The sequence below is a fragment of the Chiloscyllium punctatum genome, unplaced genomic scaffold (genome assembly GCF_047496795.1).
Source record: "Chiloscyllium punctatum isolate Juve2018m unplaced genomic scaffold, sChiPun1.3 scaffold_54, whole genome shotgun sequence".
Lineage (NCBI taxonomy): Eukaryota > Metazoa > Chordata > Chondrichthyes > Orectolobiformes > Hemiscylliidae > Chiloscyllium > Chiloscyllium punctatum.
Genome location: NW_027309789.1, coordinates 6,455,143 through 6,479,760, shown reverse-complemented (window position 1 = coordinate 6,479,760; position 24,618 = coordinate 6,455,143).

Genomic DNA, 24,618 nt, shown 5'->3' with positions numbered 1-24,618 from the left:
GGGGCTGAAACAGAGGGCGAGAAACAGAGGGGCCGAAACAGAGGGCGAGAAACAGAGGGGCAGAAACAGAGGGCGGGAAACAGAGGGTCTGAAACAGAGGGGCTGAAACAGAGGGCGAGAAACAGAGGGGCTGAAACAGAGGGCGAGAAACAGAGGGGCTGAAACAGAGGGGCTGAAACAGAGGGGCTGAAACAGTGGGCGAGAAACAGAGTGGCTGCAACAGACGGCGAGAAACAGAGGGGCTGAAACAGAGGGCGAGAAACAGAGGGGCTGAAACAGAGGGGCTGAAACAGAGGGGCTGAAACAGAGGGGCTGAAACAGAGGGCGAGAAACAGATGGGCTGAAACAGAGGGCGAGAAACAGAGGGGCTGAAACAGAGGGGCAGAAACAGAGGGGCTGAAACAGAGGGGCTGAAACAGAGGGCGTGAAACAGAGGGGCTGAAACAGAGGGCGAGAAACAGAGGGGCTGAAACAGAGGGCGAGAAATAGAGGGGCTGACACAGAGGGGCTGAAACAGAGGGGCTGAAACAGAGGGGCGGGAAACCGAGGGGCTGAATCAGACGGGCTGAATCAGACGGGCTGAAACAGAGGGTGAGAAACAGAGGGGCTGAAACAGAGGGGCTGAAACAGAGGGCGAGAAACAGAGGGGCTGAATCAGAGGGGCTGAAACAGAGGGGCTGAATCAGAGGGGCTGAAACAGAGGGGCTGAATCAGAGGGGCTGAAACAGAGGGGCTGAATCAGAGGGGCTGAAACAGAGGGGCTGAAACAGAGGGGAAGAAACGGAGGGGCTGAAACAGAGGGCGAGAAACAGAGGGCGAAAAACAGAGAGGCTGAAACAGAGGGGCTGAAACAGAGGGGCTGAAACAGAGGGCGAGAAACAGAGGGGCTGAAACAGAGGGCGAGAAACAGAGGGGGTGAAACAGAGGGCGAGAAACAGCGGGGCGGAATCAGAGGGGCTGAAACAGAGGTGCTGAACCAGAGGGGCTGAAACAGAGGGCGAGAAACAGAGGGGCTGAATCAGAGGGGCTGAAACAGAGGGCGAGAAACAGAGGGGCTGAAACAGAGGGGCTGAAACAGAGGGGCTGAAACAGAGGGCGAGAATCAGACGGGCTGAAACAGAGGGCGAGAAACAGAGGGGCTGAAACAGAGGGCGAAAAACGGAGGGGCGGAATCAGAGGGGCTGAAACAGAGGGCGAGAAACAGAGGGGCTGAAACAGAGGGCGAGAAACAGAGGGGCTGAATCTGAGGGGCTGAAACAGAGGGCGAGAAACAGGGGCTGAAACAGAGGGGCTGAAACAGAGGGGCTGAAACAGATGGGCTCAAACAGAGGGCGAGAAACAGAGGGGCTGAAACAGAGAGAGCGAAACAGAGGGGCTGAAACAGAGGGCGAGAAACAGAGGGGCTGAATCAGAGGGGCTGAATCAGCGGGGCTGAAACAGTGGGGCTGAAACAGAGGGCGAGAAACAGAGGGGCTGAAACAGAGGGCGAGAAACAGAGGGGCTGAAACAGAGGGGAAGAAATGGAGGGGCTGAAACAGAGGGCGAGAAACAGAGGGCGAGAAACAGAGGGGCTGAAACAGAGGGGCTGAAACAGAGGGGCTGAAACAGAGGGCGAGAAACAGAGGGGCTGAAACAGAGGGCGAGAAACAGAGGGGTGGAATCAGAGGGGCTGAGACAGAGGGGCTGAAACAGAGGGGCTGAAACAGAGGGCGAGAAGCAGAGGGGCTGAATCAGAGGGGCTGAAACAGAGGGGCTGAAACAGAGGGCGAGAAACAGAGGGCCTGAAACAGAGGGGCTGAAACAGAGGGCGAGAAACAGAGGGGCTGAAACAGAGGGGCTGAAACAGAGGGGCTGAAACAGAGGGGCTGAAACAGAGGGCGAGAAACAGAGGGGCTGAAACAGAGAGCGCGAAACAGAGGGGCTGAAACAGTGGGCGAGAAACAGAGGGGCTGAATCAGAGGGGCTAAATCAGAGGGGCTGAAACAGAGGGGCTGAAACAGAGGGCGAGAAACAGAGGGGCTGAAACAGAGGGCGAGAAACAGAGGGGCTGAAACAGAGGGGCTGAAACAGAGGGGCTGAAACCGAGGGCGAGAAACAGAGGGGCTGAAACAGACGGCAAGAAACAGAGGGGCTGAAACAGAGGGCGAGAAACAGAGGGGCTGAAACAGAGGGCGAGAAACTGAGGTGCTGAATCAGAGAGGCTGAAACAGAGGGCGAGAAACAGAGGGGCTGAAACAGAGGGGCTGAAACAGAGGGCGAGAAACAGAGGGGCTGAAACAGAGGGGCTGAAACAGAGGGCGAGAAACAGAGGGGCTGAAACAGAGGGCGAAAAACAGAGGGGCTGAAATAGAGGGGCTGAATCACAGGTGCTGATTCAGAGGGGCTGAAACAGAGGGGCTGAATCAGAGGGGCTGAAACAGAGGGCGAGAAATAGAGGGGCTGAAACAAAGGGCGAGAAACAGAGGGTCTAAAACAGAAGGAGAGAAACAGAGGGGCTGAAACAGAGGGGCTGAAACACAGGGCGAGAAATAGAGGGGCTGAAACAGAGGGCGAGAAACAGAGGGGCTGAAACAGAAGTCGAGAAACTGAGGGGCTGAAACAGAGGGGCTGAAACAGAGGGGCTGAGACCGAGGGCGAGAAACAGAGGGGCTGAAACAGAGGGCGAGAAACAGAGGGGCTGAATCAGAGGGGCTGAAACAGAGGGCGTGAAACAGAGGGGCTGAAACAGAGGGGCTCAAACAGAGGATGAGAAACAGAGGGGCTGAAACAGAGGGGCGGGAAACCGAGGGGCTGAATCAGAGGGGCTGAATCAGACGGGCTGAAACAGAGGGTGAGAAACACAGGGGCTGAAAAAGAGGGGCTGAAACAGAGGGCGAGAAACAGAGGGGCTGAATCAGAGGGGCTGAAACAGAGGGGCTGAATCAGAGGGGCTGAAACAGAGGGGCTGAATCAGAGGGGCTGAAACAGAGGGGCTGAATCAGAGGGGCTGAAACAGAGGGGCTGAAACAGAGGGGAAGAAACGGAGGGGCTGAAACAGAGGGCGAGAAACAGAGGGCGAAAAACAGAGGGGCTGAAACAGAGGGGCTGAAACAGAGGGGCTGAAACAGAGGGCGAGAAACAGAGGGGCTGAAACAGAGGGCGAGAAACAGAGGGGCTGAAACAGAGGGCGAGAAACAGAGGGGCTGAATCAGAGGGGCTGAATCAGCGGGGCTTAAACAGTGGGGCTGAAACAGAGGGCGAGAAACAGAGGGGCTGAAACAGAGGGGCTGAAACAGAGGGGCTGAAACCGAGGGCGAGAATCAGAGGGGCTGAAACAGACGGCAAGAAACAGTGGGGCTGAAACAGAGGGCGAGAAACAGAGGGGCTGAAACAGAGGGCGAGAAACAGAGGTGCTGAATCAGAGAGTCTGAAACAGAGGGCGAGAAACAGAGGGGCTGAAACAGAGGGCGAGAAACAGAGGGGCTGAAACAGTGGGGCTGAAACAGAGGGCGAGAAACAGAGGGGCTGAATCAGAGGGGCTGATTCAGAGGAGCTGAAACTGAGGGGCTGAATCAGAGGGGCTGAAACAGAGGGGCTGAAACAGAGGGGCTGAAACAGAGGGCGAGAAACAGAGGGGCTGAAATAGAGGGCGAGAAACAGAGGGGCTGAAACAGAGGGGCTGAAACAGAGGGGCTGAAACAGAGGGGCTGAATCAGAGGGGCTGAAACAGAGGGGCTGAAACAGAGGGCGAGAAACAGAGGGGCTGAAATAGAGGGCGAGAAACAGAGGGGCTGAAACAGAGGGGCTGAAACAGAGGGCGAGAAACAGAGGGGCTGAAACAGAGGGCGAGAAACCGAGGGGCTGAAACAGAGGGGCTGAAATAGAGGGGCTGAAACAGAGGGGCTGAATCAGAGGGGCTGAAACAGAGGGGCTGTATCAGAGGGGCTGAAACAGAGGGCGAGAAACAGAGGGGCTTAAATAGAGGGCGAGAAACAGAGGGGCTGAAACAGAGGGGCTGAAACAGAGGGCGAGAAACAGAGGGGCTGAAACAGAGGGCGAGAAACAGAGGGGTCGAAACAGAGGGCGAGAAACCGAGGGGCTGAAACAGAAGGGCTGAAATAGAGGGCGAGAAACAGAGGGGCTGAAACAGAGGGCGAGAAACAGAGGGACTGAAACAGAGGGGCTGAAACAGAGGGGCTGAAACAGAGGGCGAGAAACAGAGGGGCTGAAACAGAGGGAAAGAAACAGAGGGGCTGAAACACGGGGCGTGAAACAGAGGGGCTGAAACAGAGGGGCGGGAAACCGAGGTGCTGAATCAGAGGGGCTGAATCAGACGGGCTGAAACAGAGGGTGAGAAACACAGGGGCTGAAAAAGAGGGGCTGAAACAGAGGGCGAGAAACAGAGGGGCTGAATCAGAGGGGCTGAAACAGAGGGGCTGAATCAGAGGGGCTGAAACAGAGGGGCTGAATCAGAGGGGCTGAAACAGAGGGGCTGAATCAGAGGGGCTGAAACAGAGGGGCTGAAACAGAGGGGAAGAAACGGAGGGGCTGAAACAGAGGGCGAGAAACAGAGGGCGAAAAACAGAGGGGCTGAAACAGAGGGGCTGAAACAGAGGGGCTGAAACAGAGGGCGAGAAACAGAGGGGCTGAAACAGAGGGCGAGAAACAGAGGGGCTGAAACAGAGGGCGAGAAACAGAGGGGCTGAATCAGAGGGGCTGAATCAGCGGGGCTGAAACAGTGGGGCTGAAACAGAGCGCGAGAAACAGAGGGGCTGAAACAGAGGGCGAGAAACAGAGGGGCTGAAACAGAGGGGCTGAAACAGAGGGGCTGAAACAGAGGGCGAGAAACAGAGGGGCTGAAACAGAGAGCGCGAAACAGAGGGGCTGAAACAGTGGGCGAGAAACAGAGTGGCTGAATCAGAGGGGCTAAATCAGAGGGGCTGAAACAGAGGGGCTGAAACAGAGGGGCTGAAACAGAGGGGCTGAAACAGAGGGCGAGAAACAGAGGGGCTGAAACAGAGGGGCTGAAACAGAGGGGCTGAAACCGAGGGCGAGAAACAGAGGGGCTAAAACAGACGGCAAGAAACAGAGGGGCTGAAACAGAGGGCGAGAAACAGAGGGGCTGAAACAGAGGGCGAGAAACTGAGGTGCTGAATCAGAGAGGCTGAAACAGAGGGCGAGAAACAGAGGGGCTGAAACAGAGGGGCTGAAACAGAGGGCGAGAAACAGAGGGGCTGAAACAGAGGGGCTGAAACAGAGGGCGAGAAACAGAGGGGCTGAAACAGAGGGCGAAAAACAGAGGGGCTGAAATAGAGGGGCTGAATCACAGGTGCTGATTCAGAGGGGCTGAAACAGAGGGGCTGAATCAGAGGGGCTGAAACAGAGGGCGAGAAATAGAGGGGCTGAAACAAAGGGCGAGAAACAGAGGGTCTAAAACAGAAGGAGAGAAACAGAGGGGCTGAAACAGAGGGGCTGAAACACAGGGCGAGAAATAGAGGGGCTGAAACAGAGGGCGAGAAACAGAGGGGCTGAAACAGAAGGCGAGAAACAGAGGGGCTGAAACAGAGGGGCTGAATCAGAGGGGCTGAGACCGAGGGCGAGAAACAGAGGGGCTGAAACAGAGGGCGAGAAACAGAGGGGCTGAATCAGAGGGGCTGAAACAGAGGGCGTGAAACAGAGGGGCTGAAACAGAGGGGCTCAAACAGAGGGCGAGAAACAGAGGGGCTGAAACAGAGAGCGCGAAAAAGAGGGGCTGAAACAGAGGGCGAGAAACAGAGGGGCTGAATCAGAGGGGCTGAATCAGAGGGGCTGAAACAGTGGGGCTGAAACAGAGGGCGAGAAACAGAGGGGCTGACACAGAGGGGAAGAAATGGAGGGGCTGAAACAGAGGGCGAGAAACAGAGGGCGAGAAACAGAGGGGCTGAAACAGAGGGGCTGAAACAGAGGGGCTGAAACAGAGGGCGAGAAACAGAGGGTCTGAAACAGAGGGCGAGAAACAGAGGGGCTGAAACAGAGGGCAAGAAACAGAGGGGCGGAATCAGAGGGGCTGAATCAGAGGGGCTGAAACAGAGGGGCTGAAACAGAGGGCGAGAAACAGAGGGGCTGAAACAGAGGGGCTGAAACAGAGGGCGAGAAACAGAGGGGCTGAAACAGAGGGGCTGAAACAGAGGGGCTGAAACAGAGGGGCTGAAACAGAGGGCGAGAAACAGAGGGGCTGAAACAGAGAGCGCGAAACAGAGGGGCTGAAACAGTGGGCGAGAAACAGAGGGGCTGAAACAGAGGGGCTGAATCAGAGGGGCTGAAACAGAGGGGCTGAAACAGAGGGCGAGAAACAGAGGGGCTGAAACAGACGGCGAGAAACAGAGGGGCTGAAACAGAGGGGCTGAAACAGAGGGGCTGAAACCGAGGGCGAGAATCAGAGGGGCTGAAACAGATGGCAAGAAACAGTGGGGCTGAAACAGAGGGCGAGAAACAGAGGGGCTGAAACAGAGGGCGAGAAACAGAGGTGCTGAATCAGAGAGTCTGAAACAGAGGGCGAGAAACAGAGGGGCTGATACAGAGGGCGAGAAACAGAGGGGCTGAAACAGAGGGGCTGAAACAGAGGGCGAGAAACAGAGGCGCTGAAACAGAGGGCGAAAAACAGACGGGCTGAAACAGAGGGGCTGAATCAGAGGTGCTGATTCAGAGGGGCTGAAACAGAGGGGCTGAATCAGAGGGGCTGAAACAGAGGGCGAGAAATAGAGGGGCTGAAACAGAGGGCGAGAAACAGAGGGGCTGAAACAGAAGGCGAGAAACAGAGGGGCTGAAACAGAGGGCGAGAAATAGAGGGGCTGAAACAGAGGGCTAGAAACAGAGGGGCTGAAACAGAAGGCGAGAAACAGAGGGGCTGAAACAGAGGGGCTGAATCAGAGGGGCTGAGACCGAGGGCGAGAAACAGAGGGGCTGAAACAGAGGGCGAGAAACAGAGGGGCTGAATCATAGGGGCTGAAAAAGAGGGCGAGAATTAGAGGGGCTGAAACAGAGGGCGAGAAAGAGAGGGGCTGAAACAGAGAGGCTGAAACAGAGGGACTGAATCAGAGGGGCTGATTCAGAGGGGCAGAAACAGAGGGGCTGATTCAGAGGGGCTGAAACAGAGGGGCTGACACAGAGAGCACGAAACAGTGGGGCTGAAACAGAGGGCGAGAAACAGAGGGGCTGAAACAGAGGGGCTGAAACAGAGGGGCTAAATCAGAGGGGCTGAAACAGAGTGCGAGCAACAGAGCGGCTGAAACAGAGGGCGAGAAACAGAGGGGCTTAAACAGAGGGGCTGAAACAGAGGAGCTGAAACAGAGGGCGAGAAACAGAGGGACTGAAACAGAGGGGCTGAAACAGAGGGGCTGAAACAGAGGGCGAGAAACAGAGGGGCTGAAACAGAGGGCAAGAAACAGAGGGGCTGAAACACGGGGCGTGAAACAGAGGGGCTGAAACAGAGGGGCGGGAAACAGAGGGGCTGAATCAGAGGGGCTGAATCAGAGGGGCTGAAACAGAGGGTGAGAAACAGAGGGGCTGAAACAGAGGGGCTGAAACGGAGGGGCTGAAACGGAGAGCGTGAAACAGAGGGGCTGAAACAGAGGGCGAGAAACAGAGGGGCTGAATCAGAGGGGCTGAAACAGAGGTCGAGAAACAGAGGTTCTGAAACAGAGGGCGAGAAACAGAGGGGCTGAAACAGAGGGGCTGAAACAGAGGGTGAGATACAGAGAGGCTGAAACAGAGGGGCTGAATCAGAGGGGCTGAAACAGAGGGGCTGAATCAGAGGGGCTGAAACAGAGGGGCTGAATCAGAGGGGTTGAAACAGAGGGCGAGAAACAGAGGGGCTGAAACAGAGGGCGGGAAACAGAGTGGCTGATACAGAGGGGCTGAAATAGAGGGCGAGAAACAGGGGGGCTGACACAGAGGGGCTAAAACAGAGGGGCTGAAACAGAGGGGCTGAAACAGAGGGCGAGAAACAGAGGGGCTGAATCAGAGGGGCTGAATCAGAGGGGCTGAATCAGAGGTGCTGAAACAAAGGATGAGAAACAGAGCTGCTGAAACAGAGGTGCTGAAACAGAGGGACTGAAACAGAGGGCGAGAAACAGAGGGGCTGAATCAGAGTGGCTGAATCAGAGGGGCTGAATCAGAGGGGCTGAAACAGAGGGGCTGAAACAGAGGGGCTGAAACAGAGGGCGAGAAACAGAGGGGCTGAAACAGAGGGCGAGAAACAGAGGGGCTGAAACAGAGGGCGAGAAACCGAGGGGCTGAAACAGATGGTCTGAAACAGAGGAGCTGAAACAGAGGGCTGAATCAGAGGGACTGATTCAGAGGGGGTGAAACAGAGGGGCTGAATCAGCGGGGCTGAAACAGAGGGCGAGAAACAGAGGGGCTGAAACAGAGGGCGAGAAACAGAGGGGCAGAAACAGAGGGCGGGAAACAGAGGGTCTGAAACAGAGGGGCTGAAACAGAGGGCGAGAAACAGAGGGGCTGAAACAGAGGGCGAGAAACAGAGGGGCTGAAACAGAGGGGCTGAAACAGAGGGGCTGAAACAGTGGGCGAGAAACAGAGTGGCTGCAACACACGGCGAGAAAGAGAGGGGCTGAAACAGAGGGCGAGAAACAGAGGGGCTGAAACAGAGGGGCTGAAACAGAGGGGCTGAAACAGAGGGGCTGAAACAGAGGGCGAGAAACAGATGGGCTGAAACAGAGGGCGAGAAACAGAGGGGCTGAAACAGAGGGGCTGAAACAGAGGGGCTGAAACAGAGGGGCTGAAACAGAGGGCGTGAAACAGAGGGGCTGAAACAGAGGGCGAGAAACAGAGGGGCTGAAACAGAGGGCGAGAAATAGAGGGGCTGACACAGAGGGGCTGAAACAGAGGGGCTGAAACAGAGGGGCTGAAACAGAGGGCGAGAAACAGAGGGGCTGAAACAGAGGGCGAGAAACAGAGGGGCTGAAACAGAGGGGCTGAAACAGAGGGGCTGAAACAGTGGGCGAGAAACAGAGTGGCTGCAACACACGGCGAGAAACAGAGGGGCTGAAACAGAGGGCGAGAAACAGAGGGGCTGAAACAGAGTGGCTGAAACAGAGGGGCTGAAACAGAGGGGCTGAAACAGAGGGCGAGAAACAGATGGGCTGAAACAGAGGGCGAGAAACAGAGGGGCTGAAACAGAGGGGCTGAAACAGAGGGGCTGAAACAGAGGGGCTGAAACAGAGGGCGAGAAACAGAGGGGCTGAAACAGAGGGCGAGAAATAGAGGGGCTGACACAGAGGGGCTGAAACAGAGGGGCTGAAACAGAGGGGCTGAAACAGAGGGCGAGAAACAGAGGGGCTGTATCAGAGGGGCTGAATCAGAGGGGCTGAAACAGAGGGGCTGAAACAGAGGGCGAGAAACAAAGGGGCTAAAACAGCGGGTGAGAAACAGATGGCGAGAAACAGAGGGGCTGAAACAGAGGGGCTGAAACAGACGGGCTGAAACAGAGAGCCTGAAACAGAGGGCGAGAAACGGAGGGGCTGAAACAGAGGGCGAAAAACAGAGGGGCTGAAACAGAGGGCGAGAAACACAGGGGCTGAAACAGAGTGTGAGAAACTGAGTGCGAGAAACAGAGGGACTGAAAAAGAGGGGCTGAAACAAAGGGGCTGAATCAGAGGGGCTGAGACAGAGGTGCTGAATCAGAGGGGCTGAAACAGAGGGCGAAAAACAGAGGGGCTGAAACAGAGGGCGAGAAACAGAGGGGCTGAAACAGAGAGCGCGAAACAGAGGGGCTGAAACAGAGGGGCTGAAACAGAGGGGCTGAAACAGAGGGGCTAAATGAGAGGGGCTGAAACAGAGGGCAAGAAACAGAGGGGCTGAAATAGAGGGCGAGAAACAGAGGGGCTGATACAGAGGGGCTGAAACATAGGGGCTGAAACAGAGGGCGAGAAACAGAGGTGCTGAAACAGAGGGCGAGTAACAGAGGGGCTGAAACAGAGGGCGATAAACAGAGGGACAGAAACAGAGGGGCTGAAAGAGATTGGCTGAAACAGAGGGACTGAAACAGAGGGCGAGAAACAGTGGGGCTGAACCAGAGGGGCTGAATCACAGCGGCTGAAACAGAGGGGCTGAAACAGAGGGCGAGAAACAGAGGGGCTGAAACAGAGGCCGAGAAACAGAGGGGCTGAAACAGAGGGCGAGAAACAGAGGGGCTGAAACAGAGGGACTGAAACAGAGGGGCAGAAACAGAGGGGCCGAATCAGAGGGGCTGTATCAGAGGGGCTGAAACAGAGGGGCTGAAACAGAGGGCGAGAAACAGAGGGGCTGAAACTCCTGGCGAGAAGCAGAGGGGCTGAAACAGAGGGGCTGAAACAGACGGGTTGAAACAGAGAGCCTGAAACAGAGGGCGAGAAACAGAGGGGCTGAAACAGAGGGGCTGAATCAGAGGGGCTAAACAGAGGGGCTGTATCAGAGGGGCTGAAACAGAGGGCGAGAAACAGAGGGGCTGAAACAGAGGGCGAGAAACAGAGGGGCTGAAACAGAGGGGCTGAAACAGAGGGCGAGAAACAGAGGGGCTGAAACAGAGGGCGAGAAACAGAGGGGCTGAAACAGAGGGGCTGAAACAGAGGGGCTGTATCAGCGGGGCTGAAACAGAGGGCGAGAAACAGAGGGGCTGAAACAGAGGGCGAGAAACAGAGGGACTGAAACAGAGGGGCTGAAACAGAGGGCGAGAAACAGAGGGGCTGATACAGAGGGCGAGAAACCGAGGGGCTGAAACAGAGGGGCTGAAATAGAGGGCGAGAAACAGAGGGGCTGAAACAGAGGGCGAGAAACAGAGGGACTGAAACAGAGTGGCTGAAACAGAGGGGCTGAAACAGAGGGCGAGAAACAGAGGGGCTGAAACAGAGGGCAAGAAACAGAGGGGCTGAAACACGGGGCGTGAAACAGAGGGGCTGAAACAGAGGGGCGGGAAACAGACGGGCTGAAACAGAGGGGCTGAATCAGAGGGGCTGAAACAGAGGGTGAGAAACAGAGGGCCTGAAACAGAGGGGCTGAAACAGAGGGGCTGAAACAGATGGCGAGAAACAGAGGGGCTGAATCAGAGGGGCTGAAACAGAGGGGCTGAATCAGAGGGGCTGAAACAGAGGGGCTGAATCAGAGGGGCTGGAACAGAGGACGAGAAACAGAGGGGCTGAAACAGAGGGCGGGAAACCGAGGGGCTGATACAGAGGGGATGAAACAGAGGGCGAGAAACAGGGGGGCTGACACAGAGGGGCTAAAACAGAGGGGCTGAAACAGAGGGGCTGAAACAGAGGGCGAGAAACAGAGGGGCTGAATCAGAGGGGCTGAATCAGAGGGGCTGAATCAGAGGGGCTGAATCAGAGGGGCTGAAACAAAGGATGAGAAACAGAGGGGCTGAAACAGAGGGGCTGAAACAGAGTGACTGAAACAGAGGGCGAGAAACAGAGGGGCTGAATCAGAGGGGCTGAAACAGAGGGGCTGAATCAGAGGGGCTGAAACAGAGGGCAAGAAACAGAGGGGCTGAAACAGAGGGCGAGAAACAGAGGGGCTGAAACAGAGGGCGAGAAATCGAGGGGCTGAAACAGAGGGTCTGGAACAGAGGGGCTGAAACAGAGGGCTGAATCAGAGGGGCTGATTCAGAGGGGGTGAAACAGACGGGCTGAATCAGCGGGGCTGAAACAGAGGGCGAGAAACAGAGGGGCTGAAACAGAGGGCAAGAAACAGAGGGGCTGAAACACGGGGCGTGAAACAGAGGGGCTGAAACAGAGGGGCGGGAAACAGAGGGGCTGAATCAGAGGGGCTGAATCAGAGGGGCTGAAACAGAGGGTGAGAAACAGAGGGTCTGAAACAGAGGGGCTGAAACAGAGGGCGAGAAACAGTGGGGCTGAAACAGAGGGCAAGAAACAGGGGGGCTGAAACACGGGGCGTGATACAGATGGGCTGAAACAGAGGGGCGGGAAACAGAGGGGCTGAATCAGAGGGGCTGAAACAGAGGGGCTGAATCAGAGGGGCTGAAACAGAGGGGCTGAATCAGAGGGGCTGAAACAGAGGGCGGGAAACAGAAGGGCTGATACAGAGGGCGAGAAACAGAGGGGCTGAAACAGAGGGCAAGAAACAGAGGGGCTGAAACACGGGGCGAGAAAGAGAGGGGCTGAAACAGAGGGGCTGAAACAGAGGGGCTGAATCAGAGGGGCTGATTCAGAGGGGCTGAAACAGAGTGGCTGATTCAGAGGGGCTGAAACAGAGGGGCTGAATCAGAGGGGCTGAAACACAGAGCGAGAAATAGAGGGGCTGAAACAAAAGGTGAGAAACAGAGGGGCAGAAACAGAGGGCGAGAAACAGAGGGGCTGAAACAGAGGTGCTGAAACAGAGAGCGCGAAACAGTGGGGCTGAAACAGAGGGCGAGAAACAGAGGGGCTGAAACAGAGGGGCTGAAACAGAGGGGCTAAATCAGAGGGGCTGAAACAGAGGGTGAGAAACAGAGCGGCTGAAACAGAGGGCGAGAAACAGAGGAGCTTAAACAGAGGGGCTGAAACAGAGGAGCTGAAACAGAGGGCGAGAAACAGAGGGGCTGAAACAGAGGGCGAGAAACAGAGGTGCTGAAACAGAGGGGCTGAAACAGAGGGCGAGAAACAGAGGGGCTGAAACAGAGTGCGAGAAACAGAGGGGCTGAAACAGAGGGGCTGAAACAGAGGGGCTGAAACCGAGGGCGAGAAACAGAGGGGCTGAAACAGAGGGGCTGAATCAGAGGGGCTGAAACAGAGGGGCTGAAACAGAGGGCGAGAAACAGAGAGGCTGAAACAGAGGGCGAGAAACAGAGGGGCTGAAACAGAGGGGCTGAAACAGAGGGGCTGAAACAGAGGCCGAGAAACAGAGGGGCTGAAACAGAGGGCGAGAAACAGAGGGGCTGAAACAGAGGGGCTGAAACAGACGGGCTGAAACAGAGGGGCCGAATCAGAGGGGCTGTATCAGAGGGGCTGAAACAGAGGGGCTGAAACAGAGGGCGAGAAACAGAGGGGCTGAAACTGCGGGCGAGAAACAGAGGGCGAGAAACAGAGGGGCTGAAACAGAGGGGCTGAAACAGACAGGCTGAAACAGAGAGCCTGAAACAGAGGGCGAGAAACAGAGTGGCTGAAACAGAGGGGCTGAATCAGAGGGGCGGAAACAGAGGGTCTGTATCAGAGTGGCTGAAACAGAGGGCGAGAAACAGAGGGGCTGAAACAGAGGGCGAGAAACAGAGGGGCTGAAACAGAGGGGCTGAAACAGAGGGCGAGAAACAGTGGGGCTGAAACAGAGGGCGAGAAACAGAGGGGCTGAAACAGAGGGGCTGAAACCGAGGGGCTGTATCAGAGGGGCTGAAACAGAGGGCGAGAAACAGAGGGGCTGAAACAGAGGGCGAGAAACAGAGGGGCTGAAACAGAGGGGCTGAAACAGAGGGCGAGAAACAGAGGGGCTGAAACAGAGGGCGAGAAACAGAGGGGCTGAAACAGAGGGCGAGAAACCGAGGGGCTGAAACAGAGGGGCTGAAATAGAGGGCGAGAAACAGAGGGGCTGAAACAGAGGGCGAGAAACAGAGGGACTGAAACAGAGGGGCTGAAACAGAGGGGCTGAAACAGAGGGCGAGAAACAGAGGGGCTGAAACAGAGGGCAAGAAACAGAGGGGCTGAAACACGGGGCGTGAAACAGAGGGGCTGAAACAGAGGTGCGGGAAACAGAGGGGCTGAATCAGAGGGGCTGAATCAGAGGGGCTGAAACAGAGGGTGAGAAAAAGAGGGGCTGAAACAGAGGGGCTGAAACAGAGGGGCTGAAACAGAGGGTGAGAAACAGAGGGGCTGAATCAGAGGGGCTGAAACAGAGGGGCTGAATCAGAGGGGCTGAATCAGAGGGGCTGAAACAGAGGGTGAGAAAAAGAGGGGCTGAAACAGAGGGGCTGAAACAGAGGGGCTGAAACAGAGGGCGAGAAACAGAGGGGCTGAATCAGAGGGGCTGAAACAGAGGGCGAGAAACAGAGGGGCTGAAACAGAGGGCGGGAAACAGAGGGGCTGAAACAGAGGGGCTGAAACAGAGGGCGAGAAACAGGGGGGCTGACACAGAGGGGCTAAAACAGAGGGGCTGAAACAGAGGGGCTGAAACAGAGGGCGAGAAACAGAGGGGCTGAATCAGAGGGGCTGAATCAGAGGGGCTGAAACAAAGGATGAGAAACAGAGGGGCTGAAACAGAGGGGCTGAAACAGAGGGACTGAAACAGAGGGCGAGAAACAGAGGGGCTGAATCAGAGTGGCTGAATCAGAGGGGCTGAATCAGAGGGGCTGAAACAGAGGGGCTGAAACAGAGGGGTTGAAACAGAGGGCGAGAAACAGAGGGGCTGAAACAGAGGGCGAGAAACAGAGGGGCTGAAACAGAGGGCGAGAAACCGAGGGGCTGAAACATATGGTCTGAAACAGAGGGGCTGAAACAGAGGGCTGAATCAGAGGGGCTGATACAGAGGGGGTGAAACAGAGGGGCTGAATCAGCGGGGCAGAAACAGAGGGCGAGAAACAGAGGGGCCGAAACAGAGGGCGAGAAACAGAGGGGCAGAAACAGAGGGCGGGAATCAGAGGGGCTGAAACAGAGGGGCTGAAACAGAGGGCGAGAAACAGAGGGGCTGAAACAGAGGGCGAGAAACAGAGGGGCTGAAACAGAGGGGCTGAAACAGAGGGGCTGAAACAGTGGGCGAGAAACAGAGTGGCTGCAACAGACGGCGAGAAACAGAGGGGCTGAAACAGAGGGCGAGAAACAGAGTGGCTGAAACAGAGGGGCTGAAACAGAGGGGCTGAAACAGAGGGGCTGAAACGGAGGGCGAGAAACTGAGCGGCTGAAACAGAGGGCGAGAAACAGAGGGGCTGAAACAGAGGGCGAGAAACAGAGGGGCTGAAACAGAGGGGCTGAAACAGAGGGGCTGAAACAGAGGCGCTGAAACAGAGGGCGTGAAACAGAGGGGCTGAAACAGAGGGCGAGAAACAGAGGGGCTGAAACAGAGGGTGAGAAACAGAGGGGCTGAAACAGAGGGGCTGAAACAGAGGGGCTGAAACAGAGGGGCTGAAAGAGAGGGCGAGAAACAGAGGGGCTGTATCAGAGGGGCTGAATCAGAGGGGCTGAAACAGAGGGGCTGAAACAGAGGGCGAGAAACAAAGGGGCTGAAACAGCGGGCGAGAAACAGATGGCGAGAAACAGAGGGGCTGAAACAGAGGGGCTGAAACAGAGGGCGAGAAACAGAGGGGCTGAAACTGAGGGCGAAAAACAATGGGGCTGAAACAGAGGGCGAGATACAGAGGGGCTGAAACAGAGAGCGCGAAACAGAGGGGCTGAAACAGAGGGGCTGAAACAGAGGGGCTGAAACAGAGGGGCTAAATCAGAGGGGCTGAAACAGAGGGCAAGAAACAGAGGGGCTGAAATAGAGGGCGATAAACAGAGGGGCTGAAACAGAGGGGCTGAAACAGAGGGGCTGAAACAGAGGGCGAGAAAGAGAGGGGCTGAAACAGAGGGCGAGTAACAGAGGGGCTGAAACAGAGGGCGATAAACAGAGGGACAGAAACAGAGGGGCTGAAAGAGAATGGCTGAAACTGAGGGACTGAAACAGAGGGCGAGAAACAGTGGGGCTGAACCAGAGGGGCTGAATCAGAGCGGCTGAAACAGAGGGTCTGAAACCGAGGGTGAGAAACAGAGGGGCTGAAACAGAGGGCGAGAAACAGAGGGGCTGAAACAGAGGGCGAGAAACAGAGGGGCTGAATCATAGAGGCTGAAACAGATAGCGAGAATTAGAGCGGCTGAAACAGAGGGGCTGAAACAGAGGGGCTGAAGCAGAGGGCGAGAAACAGAGGGGCTGAAACAGAGGGCGAGAAACAGAGGGGCGGAAACAGAGGGGCTGAAACAGAGAGCGTGAAACAGAGGGGCTGAAACAGAGGACGAGAAACAGAGGGGCTGAAACAGAGGGGCTGAAACAGAGGGCGAGAAACAGAGGGGCTGTATCAGAGGGGCTGAATCAGAGGGGCTGAAACAGAGGGGCTGAAACAGAGGGCGAGAAACAAAGGGGCTGAAACAGCGGGCGAGAAACAGATGGCGAGAAACAGAGGGGCTGAAACAGAGGGGCTGAAACAGAGGGCGAGAAACAGAGGGGCTGAAACTGAGGGCGAAAAACAATGGGGCTGAAACAGAGGGCGAGATACAGAGGGGCTGAAACAGAGAGCGCGAAACAGAGGGGCTGAAACAGAGGGGCTGAAACAGAGTGGCTGAAACAGAGGGGCTAAATCAGAGGGGCTGAAACAGAGGGCAAGAAACAGAGGGGCTGAAATAGAGGGCGATAAACAGAGGGGCTGAAACAGAGGGGCTGAAACAGAGGGGCTGAAACAGAGGGCGAGAAAGAGAGGGGCTGAAACAGAGGGCGAGTAACAGAGGGGCTGAAACAGAGGGCGATAAACAGAGGGACAGAAACAGAGGGGCTGAAAGAGAATGGCTGAAACTGAGGGACTGAAACAGAGGGCGAGAAACAGTGGGGCTGAACCAGAGGGGCTGAATCAGAGCGGCTGAAACAGAGGGTCTGAAACCGAGGGCGAGAAACAGAGGGGCTGAAACAGAGGGCGAGAAACAGAGGGGCTGAAACAGAGGGCGAGAAACAGAGGGGCTGAATCATAGAGGCTGAAACAGATAGCGAGAATTAGAGCGGCTGAAACAGAGGGGCTGAAACAGAGGGGCTGAAGCAGAGGGCGAGAAACAGAGGGGCTGAAACAGAGGGCGAGAAACAGAGGGGCGGAAACAGAGGGGCTGAAACAGAGAGCGTGAAACAGAGGGGCTGAAACAGAGGGCGAGAAACAGAGGGGCTGAATCAGAGGGGCTGAAACAGAGGTCGAGAAACAGAGGTTCTGAAACAGAGGGCGAGAAACAGAGGGGCTGAAACAGAGGGGCTGAAACAGAGGGTGAGATACAGAGAGGCTGAAACAGAGGGGCTGAATCAGAGGGGCTGAAACAGAGGGGCTGAATCAGAGGGGCTGAAACAGAGGGGCTGAATCAGAGGGGTTGAAACAGAGGGCGAGAAACAGAGGGGCTGAAACAGAGGGCGGGAAACAGAGTGGCTGATACAGAGGGGCTGAAACAGAGGGCGAGAAACAGGGGGGCTGACACAGAGGGGCTAAAACAGAGGGGCTGAAACAGAGGTGCTGAAACAGAGGGCGAGAAACAGAGGGGCTGAATCAGAGGGGCTGATTCAGAGGGGCTGAATCAGAGGTGCTGAAACAAAGGATGAGAAACAGAGGGGCTGAAACAGAGGGGCTGAAACAGAGGGACTGAAACAGAGGGCGAGAAACAGAGGGGCTGAATCAGAGTGGCTGAATCAGAGGGGCTGAATCAGAGGGGCTGAAACAGAGGGGTTGAAACAGAGGGGCTGAAACAGAGGGCGAGAAACAGAGGGGCTGAAACAGAGGGCGAGAAACAGAGGGGCTGAAACAGAGGGCGAGAAACCGAGGGGCTGAAACAGATGGTCTGAAACAGAGGAGCTGAAACAGAGGGCAGAATCAGAGGGACTGATTCAGAGGGGGTGAAACAGAGGGGCTGAATCAGCGGGGCTGAAACAGAGGGCGAGAAACAGAGGGGCCGAAACAGAGGGCGAGAAACAGAGGGGCAGAAACAGAGGGCAGGAAACAGAGGGTCTGAAACAGAGGGGCTGAAACAGAGGGCGAGAAACAGAGGGGCTGAAACAGAGGGCGAGAAACAGAGGGGCTGAAACAGAGGGGCTGAAACAGAGGGGCTGAAACAGTGGGCGAGAAACAGAGTGGCTGCAACAGACGGCGAGAAACAGAGGGGCTGAAACAGAGGACGAGAAACAGAGCGGCTGAAACAGAGGGGCTGAAACAGAGGGGCTGAAACAGAGGGGCTGAAACAGAGGGCGAGAAACAGATGGGCTGAAACAGAGTGCGAGAAACAGAGGGGCTGAAACAGAGGGGCAGAAACAGAGGGGCTGAAACAGAGGGGCTGAAACAGAGGGCGTGAAACAGAGGGGCTGAAACAGAGGGCGAGAAACAGAGGGGCTGAAACAGAGGGCGAGAAATAGAGGGGCTGACACAGAGGGGCTGAAACAGAGGGGCTGAAACAGAGGGGCGGGAAACCGAGGGGCTGAATCAGAGGGGCTGAATCAGACGGGCTGAAACAGAGGGTGAGAAACAGAGGGGCTGAAACATAGGGGCTGAAACAGAGGACGAGAAACAGAGGGGCTGAATCAGAGGGGCTGAAACAGAGGGGCTGAATCAGAGGGGCTGAAACAGAGGGGCTGAATCAGAGGGGCTGAAACAGAGGGGCTGAATCAGAGGGGAAGAAACGGAGGGGCTGAAACAGAGGGCGAGAAACAGAGGGCGAAAAACAGAGGGGCTGAAACAGAGGGGCTGAAACAGAGCGGCTGAAACAGAGGGCGAGAAACAGAGGGGCTGAAACAGAGGGCGAGAAACAGAGGGGCTGAAACAGAGGGCGAGAAACAGCGGGGCGGAATCAGAGGGGCTGAAACAGAGGGGCTGAACCAGAGGGGCTGAAACAGAGGGCGAGAAACAGAGGGGCTGAATCAGAGGGGCTGAAACAGAGGGCGAGAAACAGAGGGGCTGAAACAGAGGGGCTGAAACAGAGGGGCTGAAACAGAGGGCGAGAATCAGAGGGGCTGAAACAGAGGGCGAGAAACAGAGGGGCTGAAACAGAGGGCGAGAAACAGAGGGGCGGAATCAGAGGGGCTGAAACAGAGGGCGAGAAACAGAGGGGCTGAAACAGAGGGCGAGAAACAGAGGTGTTGTATCAGAGGGGCTGAAACAGAGGGCGAGAAACAGAGGGGCTGAAACAGAGGGGCTGAAACAGAGGGGCTGAAACAGAGGGGCTCAAACAGAGGGCGAGAAACAGAGGGGCTGAAACAGAGAGCGCGAAACAGAGGGGCTGAAACAGAGTGCAAGAAACAGAGGGGCTGAAACAGAGGGGCTGAAACAGAGGGGCTGAATCAGAGGGGCTGAAACAGAGGGGCTGAAACAGAGGGCGAGAAACAGAGGGGCTGAAATAGAGGGCGAGAAACAGAGGGGCTGAAACAGAGGGGCTGAAACAGAGGGCGAGAAACAGAGGGGCTGAAACAGAGGGCGAGAAACCGAGGGGCTGAAACAGAGGGGCTGAAATAGAGGGGCTGAAACAGAGGGGCTGAATCAGAGGGGCTGAAACAGAGGGGCTGTATCAGAGGGGCTGAAACAGAGGGCGAGAAACAGAGGGGCTTAAATAGAGGGCGAGAAACAGAGGGGCTGAAACAGAGGGGCTGAAACAGAGGGCGAGAAACAGAGGGGCTGAAACAGAGGGCGAGAAACCGAGGGGCTGAAACATAGGGGCTGAAATAGAGGGCGAGAAACAGAGGGGCTGAAACAGAGGGCGAGAAACAGAGGGACTGAAACAGAGGGGCTGAAACAGAGGGGCTGAAACAGAGGGCGAGAAACAGAGGGGCTGAAACAGAGGGAAAGAAACAGAGGGGCTGAAACACGGGGCGTGAAACAGAGGGGCTGAAACAGAGGGGCGGGAAAGCGAGGGGCTGAATCAGAGGGGCTGAATCAGACGGGCTGAAACAGAGGGTGAGAAACACAGGGGCTGAAAAAGAGGGGCTGAAACAGAGGGCGAGAAACAGAGGGACTAAAACAGAGGGGCTGAAACAGAGGGGCTGAAACAGAGGGCGAGAAACAGAGGGGCTGAAACAGAGGGAAAGAAACAGAGGGGCTGAAACACGGGGCGTGAAACAGAGGGGCTGAAACAGAGGGGCGGGAAACCGAGGGGCTGAATCAGAGGGGCTGAATCAGACGGGCTGAAACAGAGGGTGAGAAACACAGGGGCTGAAAAAGAGGGGCTGAAACAGAGGGCGAGAAACAGAGGGGCTGAATCAGAGGGGCTGAAACAGAGGGGCTGAATCAGAGGGGCTGAAACAGAGGGGCTGAATCAGAGGGGCTGAAACAGAGGGGCTGAATCAGAGGGGCTGAAACAGAGGGGCTGAAACAGAGGGGAAGAAACGGAGGGGCTGAAACAGAGGGCGAGAAACAGAGGGCGAAAAACAGAGGGGCTGAAACAGAGGGGCTGAAACAGAGGGGCTGAAACAGAGGGCGAGAAACAGAGGGGCTGAAACAGAGGGCGAGAAACAGAGGGGCTGAATCAGAGGGGCTGAATCAGCGGGGCTGAAACAGTGGGGCTGAAACAGAGGGCGAGAAACAGAGGGGCTGAAACAGAGGGCGAGAAACAGAGGGGCTGAAACAGAGGGGCTGAAACAGAGGGGCTGAAACAGAGGGCGCGAAACAGAGGGGCTGAAACAGAGAGCGCGAAACAGAGGGGCTGAAACAGTGGGCGAGAAACAGAGGGGCTGAATCAGAGGGGCTAAATCAGAGGGGCTGAAACAGAGGGGCTGAAACAGAGGGCGAGAAACAGAGGGGCTGAAACAGAGGGCGAGAAACAGAGGGGCTGAAACAGAGGGGCTGAAACAGAGGGGCTGAAACCGAGGGCGAGAAACAGAGGGGCTGAAACAGACGGCAAGAAACAGAGGGGGAGAAACAGAGGGGCTGAAACAGAGGGCGAGAAACTGAGGTGCTGAATCAGAGAGGCTGAAACAGAGGGCGAGAAACAGAGGGGCTGAAACAGAGGGGCTGAAACAGAGGGCGAGAAACAGAGGGGCTGAAACAGAGGGGCTGAAACAGAGGGCGAGAAACAGAGGGGCTGAAACAGAGGGCGAAAAACAGAGGGGCTGAAATAGAGGGGCTGAATCACAGGTGCTGATTCAGAGGGGCTGAAACAGAGGGGCTGAATCAGAGGGGCTGAAACAGAGGGCGAGAAATAGAGGGGCTGAAACAAAGAGCGAGAAACAGAGGGTCTAAAACAGAAGGCGAGAAACAGAGGGGCTGAAACAGAGGGGCTGAAACACAGGGCGAGAAATAGAGGGGCTGAAACAGAGGGCGAGAAACAGAGGGGCTGAAACAGAAGGCGAGAAACAGAGGGGCTGAAACAGAGGGGCTGAATCAGAGGGGCTGAGACCGAGGGCGAGAAACAGAGGGGCTGAAACAGAGGGCGAGAAACAGAGGGGCTGAATCAGAGGGGCTGAAACAGAGGGCGTGAAACAGAGGGGCTGAAACAGAGGGGCTCAAACAGAGGGCGAGAAACAGAGGGGCTGAAACAGAGAGCGCGAAAAAGAGGGGATGAAACAGAGGGCGAGAAACAGAGGGGCTGAATCAGAGGGGCTGAATCAGAGGGGCTGAAACAGTGGGGCTGAAACAGAGGGCGAGAAACAGAGGGGCTGACACAGAGGGGAAGAAATGGAGGGGCTGAAACAGAGGGCGAGAAACAGAGGGCGAGAAACAGAGGGGCTGAAACAGAGGGGCTGAAACAGAGGGGCTGAAACAGAGGGCGAGAAACAGAGGGTCTGAAACAGAGGGCGAGAAACAGAGGGGCTGAAACAGAGGGCAAGAAACAGAGGGGCGGAATCAGAGGGGCTGAATCAGAGGGGCTGAAACAGAGGGGCTGAAACAGAGGGCGAGAAACAGAGGGGCTGAAACAGAGGGGCTGAAACAGAGGGCGAGAAACAGAGGGGCTGAAACAGAGGGGCTGAAACAGAGGGGCTGAAACAGAGGGGCTGAAACAGAGGGCGAGAAACAGAGGGGCTGAAACAGAGAGCGCGAAACAGAGGGGCTGAAACAGTGGGCGAGAAACAGAGGGGCTGAATCAGAATGGCTGAATCAGAGGGGCTGAAACAGAGGGGCTGAAACAGAGGGCGAGAAACAGAGGGGCTGAAACAGAGGGCGAGAAACAGAGGGGCTGAAACAGAGGGGCTGAAACAGAGGGGCTGAAACAGAGGGGCTGAAACCGAGGGCGAGAATCAGAGGGGCTGAAACAGACGGCAAGAAACAGTGGGGCTGAAACAGAGGGCGAGAAACAGAGGGGCTGAAACAGAGGGCGAGAAACAGAGGTGCTGAATCAGAGAGTCTGAAACAGAGGGCGAGAAACAGAGGGGCTGAAACAGAGGGCGAGAAACAGAGGGGCTGAAACAGAGGGGCTGAAACAGAGGGCGAGAAACAGAGGCGCTGAAACAGAGGGCGAAAAACAGACGGGCTGAAACAGAGGGGCTGAATCAGAGGTGCTGATTCAGAGGGGCTGAAACAGAGGGGCTGAATCAGAGGGGCTGAAACAGAGGGCGAGAAATAGAGGGGCTGAAACAGAGGGCGAGAAACAGAGGGGCTGAAACAGAAGGCGAGAAACAGAGGGGCTGAAACAGAGGGGCTGAAACAGAGGGCGAGAAATAGAGGGGCTGAAACAGAGGGCTAGAAACAGAGGGGCTGAAACAGAAGGCGAGAAACAGAGGGGCTGAAACAGAGGGGCTGAATCAGAGGGGCTGAGACCGAGGGCGAGAAACAGAGGGGCTGAAACAGAGGGCGAGAAACAGAGGGGCTGAATCATAGGGGCTGAAAAAGAGGGCGAGAATTAGAGGGGCTGAAACAGAGGGCGAGAAAGAGAGGGGCTGAAACAGAGAGGCTGAAACAGAGGGACTGAATCAGAGGGGCTGATTCAGAGGGGCTGAAACAGAGGGGCTGATTCAGAGGGGCTGAAACAGAGGGGCTGACACAGAGAGCACGAAACAGTGGGGCTGAAACAGAGGGCGAGAAACAGAGGGGCTGACACAGAGGGGAAGAAATGGAGGGGCTGAAACAGAGGGCGAGAAACAGAGGGCGAGAAACAGAGGGGCTGAAACAGAGGGGCTGAAACAGAGGGGCTGAAACAGAGGGCGAGAAACAGAGGGTCTGAAACAGAGGGCGAGAAACAGAGGGGCTGAAACACGGGGCGTGAAACAGAGGGGCTGAAACAGAGGGGCGGGAAACAGAGGGGCTGAATCAGTGGGGCTGAATCAGAGGGTCTGAAACAGAGGGTGAGAAACAGAGGGGCTGAAACAGAGGGGCTGAAACAGAGGGGCTGAAACAGAGAGCGTGAAACAGAGGGGCTGAAACAGAGGGCGAGAAACAGAGGGGCTGAATCAGAGGGGCTGAAACAGAGGTCGAGAAACAGAGGTTCTGAAACAGAGGGCGAGAAACAGAGGGGCTGAAACAGAGGGGCTGAAACAGAGGGTGAGATACAGAGAGGCTGAAACAGAGGGGCTGAAACAGAGGGGCTGAAACAGAGGGCGAGAAACAGAGGGGCTGAAACAGAGGGGCTGAAACAGAGGGGCTGAAACAGAGGGCGAGAAACAGAGGGGCTGAAACAGAGAGCGCGAAACAGAGGGGCTGAAACAGTGGGCGAGAAACAGAGGGGCTGAATCAGAGGGGCTAAATCAGAGGGGCTGAAACAGAGGGGCTGAAACAGAGGGCGAGAAACAGAGGGGCTGAAACAGAGGGCGAGAAACAGAGGGGCTGAAACAGAGGGGCTGAAACAGAGGGGCTGAAACCGAGGGCGAGAAACAGAGGGGCTGAAACAGACGGCAAGAAACAGAGGGGCTGAAACAGAGGGCGAGAAACAGAGGGGCTGAAACAGAGGGCGAGAAACTGAGGTGCTGAATCAGAGAGGCTGAAACAGAGGGCGAGAAACAGAGGGGCTGAAACAGAGGGGCTGAAACAGAGGGCGAGAAACAGAGGGGCTGAAACAGAGGGGCTGAAACAGAGGGCGAGAAACAGAGGGGCTGAAACAGAGGGCGAAAAACAGAGGGGCTGAAATAGAGGGGCTGAATCACAGGTGCTGATTCAGAGGGGCTGAAACAGAGGGGCTGAATCAGAGGGGCTGAAACAGAGGGCGAGAAATAGAGGGGCTGAAACAAAGAGCGAGAAACAGAGGGTCTAAAACAGAAGGCGAGAAACAGAGGGGCTGAAACAGAGGGGCTGAAACACAGGGCGAGAAATAGAGGGGCTGAAACAGTGGGCGAGAAACAGAGGGGCTGAATCAGAATGGCTGAATCAGAGGGGCTGAAACAGAGGGGCTGAAACAGAGGGCGAGAAACAGAGGGGCTGAAACAGAGGGCGAGAAACAGAGGGGCTGAAACAGAGGGGCTGAAACAGAGGGGCTGAAACAGAGGGGCTGAAACAGAGGGCGAGAAACAGAGGTGCTGAATCAGAGAGTCTGAAACAGAGGGCGAGAAACAGAGGGGCTGAAACAGAGGGCGAGAAACAGAGGGGCTGAAACAGAGGGGCTGAAACAGAGGGCGAGAAACAGAGGCGCTGAAACAGAGGGCGAAAAACAGACGGGCTGAAACAGAGGGGCTGAATCAGAGGTGCTGATTCAGAGGGGCTGAAACAGAGGGGCTGAATCAGAGGGGCTGAAACAGAGGGCGAGAAATAGAGGGGCTGAAACAGAGGGCGAGAAACAGAGGGGCTGAAACAGAAGGCGAGAAACAGAGGGGCTGAAACAGAGGGGCTGAAACAGAGGGCGAGAAATAGAGGGGCTGAAACAGAGGGCTAGAAACAGAGGGGCTGAAACAGAAGGCGAGAAACAGAGGGGCTGAAACAGAGGGGCTGAATCAGAGGGGCTGAGACCGAGGGCGAGAAACAGAGGGGCTGAAACAGAGGGCGAGAAACAGAGGGGCTGAATCATAGGGGCTGAAAAAGAGGGCGAGAATTAGAGGGGCTGAAACAGAGGGCGAGAAAGAGAG